Here is a 5954-nt window from a genome sequence, read left to right on the forward strand (position 1 = left end):
GTATGTATATATATGTATTTTCCTTTTCTTTAGCAAAAATGGCGCATTAGCCATTTTTCAATGTATTGCCCCTAGGAAGACAAGGCATTGGCCTTGGGTGATCTACTAGCTTAAATCCAAGAACCTACTAGAATCTCTCAAGGTGATACCCAAAATTCATCTTTTTCCTTATTTTTTTCTTATAACCCCATGGCTAGGTCTCATCCCAAGGAAGACATGCCATTTTTTTTGGGCCTTTGACTTGAATCCAAGAACCTGCCAAGCCCACATGAGGCAACAAGTATATTCTAGCACTTCTCTTTTATTTTGCCACATGATTGGACTTGGAACAAATATCATCCCATAGGCCACATTGAAAGGCCAACTCATCACTCACTAGGGGACTTTATCATGACAAAAAATCAAACTAAATACTCCTACTAGGTTGGCTACCCTACCAAAGATAGGTTTCCCCCTATCAACTATAAAGCTCACATGCTTGACACCCAAAGTCATCTTACAAGTACCATCAAACAAGAACCTAGTAAGCAAGGTATCCTACTTAGCAAGGATACTCAAATCCTAGCCCAAGTCTTGGCCTCACATCCATAGGAAACATATACAAGTGATTCCAACCCCTACCTTACAAAACAAAAATCAATAACTAACAAGGGAAAAGGTGATAGAGATAGTTGGTGTTAAAGAAGTGTCAACATTGATACACAACACTTGCAAAATAATACTAATTAACAACTCATGGGTTAAAAGTACTAGCACCCCAAGAAAGAAAATAAAATTTCTCTCTTGGTCTAATGACATATAACCATAAATCATATTATGCAGCAATCTAGTGCTAAAAGCAAACCCTTAATCCCCACATAAAGCCTACTAAAGCACAAAATCTAGACTAATGGATGGACTACTCAAGCGCTACATTAAATGGATCAAATTGTTGGCCACCCTATATAAATGGCAAGGAGTGTCCAACGAATATGCCATTGAATGATCTAATGCATCCATGAAAGAATAGCAACATGATTGATTACAACCTAGCTCATAACCCATACTAACTATCAATGGCCAAAGTAGGACATTTTAGCAAGTAGTTCCCATGGTAACCTTGGGCTGATATAAGCAAACACTTGTAAAAGCCTCTCTGGAGACAAAAATTGAGAAAGATATATTCAACAAATGCATAATTAGCTAGGGATTTTGCAAAGTGATTCCAGTGATAAGGAATGAACTCACAAGTCACCACCTCAAAGATCCCAAGTATGTGTAAGGCTACATGATAGTATATCCATAGAATGGGATCCCTTAGACTATAGGTCCCATTCCAACTAGTTGATCACCAATTAGGAGTTTCCTTTCACCAATAATGGATGAATATCACCATGTTTGAATAGATTTAGCCCGATAAGTAAGGCCTTATGTTCTTTCATATTATTAGAGTGTTGGCTAAATACAGTCTCATTTTCAAAACCACTCAATGAGGGGGGATCTTTAATGATAAACTCTACACTCACATGTTTAGGAGGTCCTTGAGAAGCTCCATCAAAATTTAATGTGTAAAGAAAGGCTTTATCAATGTAACTTGGCATAACAATCAACCTACTCATAGTTATGATAATCAAAGTCCAACCCAAAGAGGGAGTGTAAAATAGGCACAATCCTCCTCAAATGCTTCCTTCCATGGTTCAGTTCATTCAAAACACATGGCTATGTGATAAGAGATTTGTGAAAGGAAGAGAATGCTCAACCAATGCATTAATGAACCAATGACAATAGCCCATAAATGAGATAAAACTATGAACCTCCCTAGGGGTGGTGGGTAGGCTCATGGCCACAATTACTAGTACTTTCTCAGGATCAGTGGGCATATTGGATGCACTCTCACAACATGTCCCAACAAAAAATCATAAGGTACACCAAATACATACTCATTAGGAGAAATATGGACTCACTTTTTTGCAAGGAGCTTCTTTGTTCAGTGGTATATGATCTCTAACCTGAGTAGCTATGTGATGTGTTGCTGAATTTTGGACCTTGCAATGTCTCTCTGCACAAGAGATACACACATTATAGCTGATTTTATTCACAGTTCCCAATAAGCATGTGATTAGAAAAAGCCATGACATACCTGCTGGAACTGATTCTTCTTTTCTAGGAGTGTGAAGCGAGGTGCTTAATTCCAAAACCTGGACTTGCGGAAGCATGGGCCTTGGAATATATCTCTCTGGACATTCCCTGGGCAAATTTGTTTGCTGAGATTGTTCTTGCAAATAGTTTCTATTAGGCATCCATGATTGTGGCTGACAAGAAACCAGACCATTGTAATTTATTACTGCACGAGAGTAAGCTCACATGGGGAATGCAGGAACTGGACACATAGCTCAGAAGCTCGTAGTTCACTGATAAGTTACAGGGAGCTGCTTTATACAGGCAACTGTATGAATATGGCACTCTGTGCAAGGGAAGGTGATCCGCCTCTTCCTCCCAGTTCGGAGGCTTACACAAAGCAAAGAGATGAAGTGCTGAAGCTGGAGATGCGCCTTCTAGTGGAGCTAGGGTTTGTCTGCCACATGGAGCACCCTCACAAGCTTCTTCTCAGCTACCTCAACCTTCTTCGCCTGAACGGGGTGCACGAGTTTTGTCAAGAGGCTTGGAACATGGAATTGGATCTACCAAATCAGTACTTATAGGTGTTGTTACAGTTGCCACTCGCTCAACACATCGGAGTGAAGATTCGATGGAGAAAATCCCCCACAACAAAAGTGAAGACAGATACATCTCTAGCACAAAGCGTGATTCCCTTAGGCACAGCAGTGGATCAAGGAAAAGGTACCACAACAGTGGATCAAGGAAAAGCTGATTTTTGGCTCTTCATGCTATGTTTCATATCATTTCATCTATATTATAGCTAATGCGTTGAAATTATTCCACGCTTTGTTTATAAGAAATGTTTCGAGCTGATAGAATGATATTTCATTTTATTCTTATTCCAGCTGTTGAAATGTTCCAATTGATGTTTCATTATTATTCCAGTTGTTGAGTTGTTACAGCTGATGTTTCATTCCTTATTCTAGCTGTTGAGTTATTCCAGCTCATGTTTCGTTCCTTATTATTCCAGATGTTGAGTTGTTCCTAGCTGATGTTTTGTTCTTTATTGTAGCTAGTTTTTGAGTTTTTCCAAACCATGTTTCGTTCTTTATTCTTCTTTATTCTAGCTCTTGAGTTGTTCCAGCTAATGCTTCATTCTTTTCTTTTCTATTCTGATGTTTGTCTATTCTAGCTTATGATATACGAGCTGATGTTTCATTGTTTCCAGTAGGTTCGTCTATTCCAGCTGATGTTTCATTGTTTCTAGCTGTTGTTCATCTATTCCAGCTGATGTTTCGTTGTTCCCAGTTGTGTTTTGTTCTTTCCTGCTGATGTTTCATTGTTTCCAGTTATTGTTTATCTATTTTCAACTGATTCGTCTCTTCAATCTTATGTTTATTCTACTTGATATTTTATCTATTCTAGCTAAGGAGCTGATGTTGCAGCTAATGTTTTCGTCTTCATAATGCTCATCTCATCCATTCTTCTTTCCATTTGCTCGTGGTATGCCAGCTGCTATTTTGTATATTCTAGCTGATGAGCTGATGAAATTTTTATCGTATATTCTAGCTGCTGAGTTGATTTATGACATTGTGATTGTAATGTTGATATAACATTTTCTATTAAGTTTTTGATGTCACAGATTATGCTACATAGCCGATTATATCCACACTCAAGATAAAGCAATTTCATGGCCCTTTATCTCCTTCGATTCCTTCATCTATTGTAATTCAAGATTGATGTAGCTCCTTCATTTATCTATAGTAATTCAGGAGTGATGTAGCTCCTTCGATGCCTACAAACAGGCACTTGTATATTCAGGAGTGATTTAGCTCCTTTCAACTTTGTAATAATATCTTTTCAATATTAATATAGCAGTAGGGCTATATAGAGCTGTGGGTTTTTCCCTTGAGCCCCCAAGGGTTTTTTCATCCACAGTTAGGGACCTTTATTTGAGCAGGGGTGTTAGCTACATATAGTTTGTCTATATATAGCATCCCTGGTCCCCTCTATATATTCCAACTATGTGTGCTCATTTGATGCACTTCTGGGGTTCCACTTCCGGTGTCTCGTGTCTCTCTTCTCCTCTCTCTTCCTCCGTTCCTCGTCTCCCTCGCGCATTGTTCAACATCTAGCCATCTCTTGTGAATTAATCCCATGCATTTAGGATAGAATTTGAGACTGTGAGGTGTTACTGTGTGAAGGAACACGATTTGAGTAGCCCTAGGAGGCCAAAAATTGGCCAAGATTTGAAGGGATGTTGACCACATTCAATGGGACATGGACCAAAGGTTAAAGAGGTGCTTGAATGCAAGGATTTTTTGTACAAGGATCATGAAGAGAGAGGAATAGAGAGCAAAAGAAGTAGATGTTGTATTTCATGGCTTCTGATAATTCGTACTACATGTGAGATATTTGTTGTTTATCATCAATAACATGAAGAATGGATTTCCATCTCCATCCTCTATGTGCTCATGTAATTTTTTTGGTCTAATTTGAAGAAATAGAAATGCTGCTTTTGTAGTATTTCTCTCTCCTCCCTCAAATTAGTATTTCTCTCTTCTCCATTCTCTCTTACATAATGGCTATTCATGAGAGACGCGGGAGGGGTGAAAGAGAGGGAAAGGTGAGAGTTATCTAAAAGAAATGGTTTGTGGCATGGTACTCATCTCTATGGAGGGCTCCTCAAGCACATCAATGGCTATAGTAAACGTTAGTGGCCTTGGGAATCACTCAACATCTCGTTTATGTCACAACTTATATGTGGTCAATGGGTAAGTGACTTAGTTTTTATAGCAAATAAAATCCAATTGAAAAACTATCTTAAATACATATAAAGAAATACATAAAGATAATTATTAATACTTAGCATTGGTTGTTCTCAATTTTGTTGATTTTTAATTAATAAAATAGCTAAAAATTTTAAAAATAAAAAATAAAAACTAAAGAAAGATTATCAATAAATAGAAGATCACTAAGAATGGTCTAGTTAACCTCAAAATGTAAAAATATCACACTTTTCTTTTCATAATTTTTAAAAATTAAGGTTTTTAAGTGTAAAATATGAGTATTATTAGGACAAGGTTGGTCCTAATGCCATGCGTAATGATTATTGAGGGTTGAAATGATTGAATTTTTAGCTATTTTTAATTGATTTTTGATTGATCTGAGGTATAACTGATTAGATTTGGAATGGTTTAGAAGCGTTTTGGGTTAGGTTGAATTTGTTTGAGAAGCTCATGATGGTTTTTTATTGAGTTATGATATTTTGATAGGTTCTATTGTATATTTATTTGATTCTAATAGGTCTATATTACTTCTATTTTTATCTATATTATCTCTATTTGATTCTAATGGTCTGTATTGATGAGTGTTTTAAATGATTGAGAGTATACATGATTGAGAGTATACTAGATGATTTTTTATGGATTGAGTTGGTCTTGATTTGAGCTATATGGTTTCTATGTCTTCTATAGACCTTTTGTAGGATACTGGTGAGCTATTGTATGCCTTTTGTTGTCTTCTACATACATCTATGAGTGTTCTATTTAATGGATGTTAAGCTTTGGGAATGTTTTTCAATCTTGGAAAGAGAAGAATGGAAGCTCTTAATAGCTTGAATAAGTAGTTGTTGAAGACTTGAAGTGAAGACTTTAAAGTGACAATGACACTAATGAGCTCTCAAGGGACATTGTAGTGGCTCTAGTGTCCCTACATATCGAGCATACCTCTTGGAAGGTGTATCCACGACCAAGAGAGGATTATTGGGAGTAATTCTTTGTTATTCTCATGTACTATTGAGCGAGAGCATATGTGAGAGAGATAGTGTGCATGAGAGATGGCCAATTTTCTATGAAGAAAGATTGTATCTACAT

Source organism: Lygodium microphyllum, chromosome 28 (assembly GCF_053477565.2).
Source record: "Lygodium microphyllum isolate KBCC chromosome 28, Lygodium_microphyllum_v1.1.10, whole genome shotgun sequence".
NCBI classification, from domain to species: domain Eukaryota; kingdom Viridiplantae; phylum Streptophyta; class Polypodiopsida; order Schizaeales; family Lygodiaceae; genus Lygodium; species Lygodium microphyllum.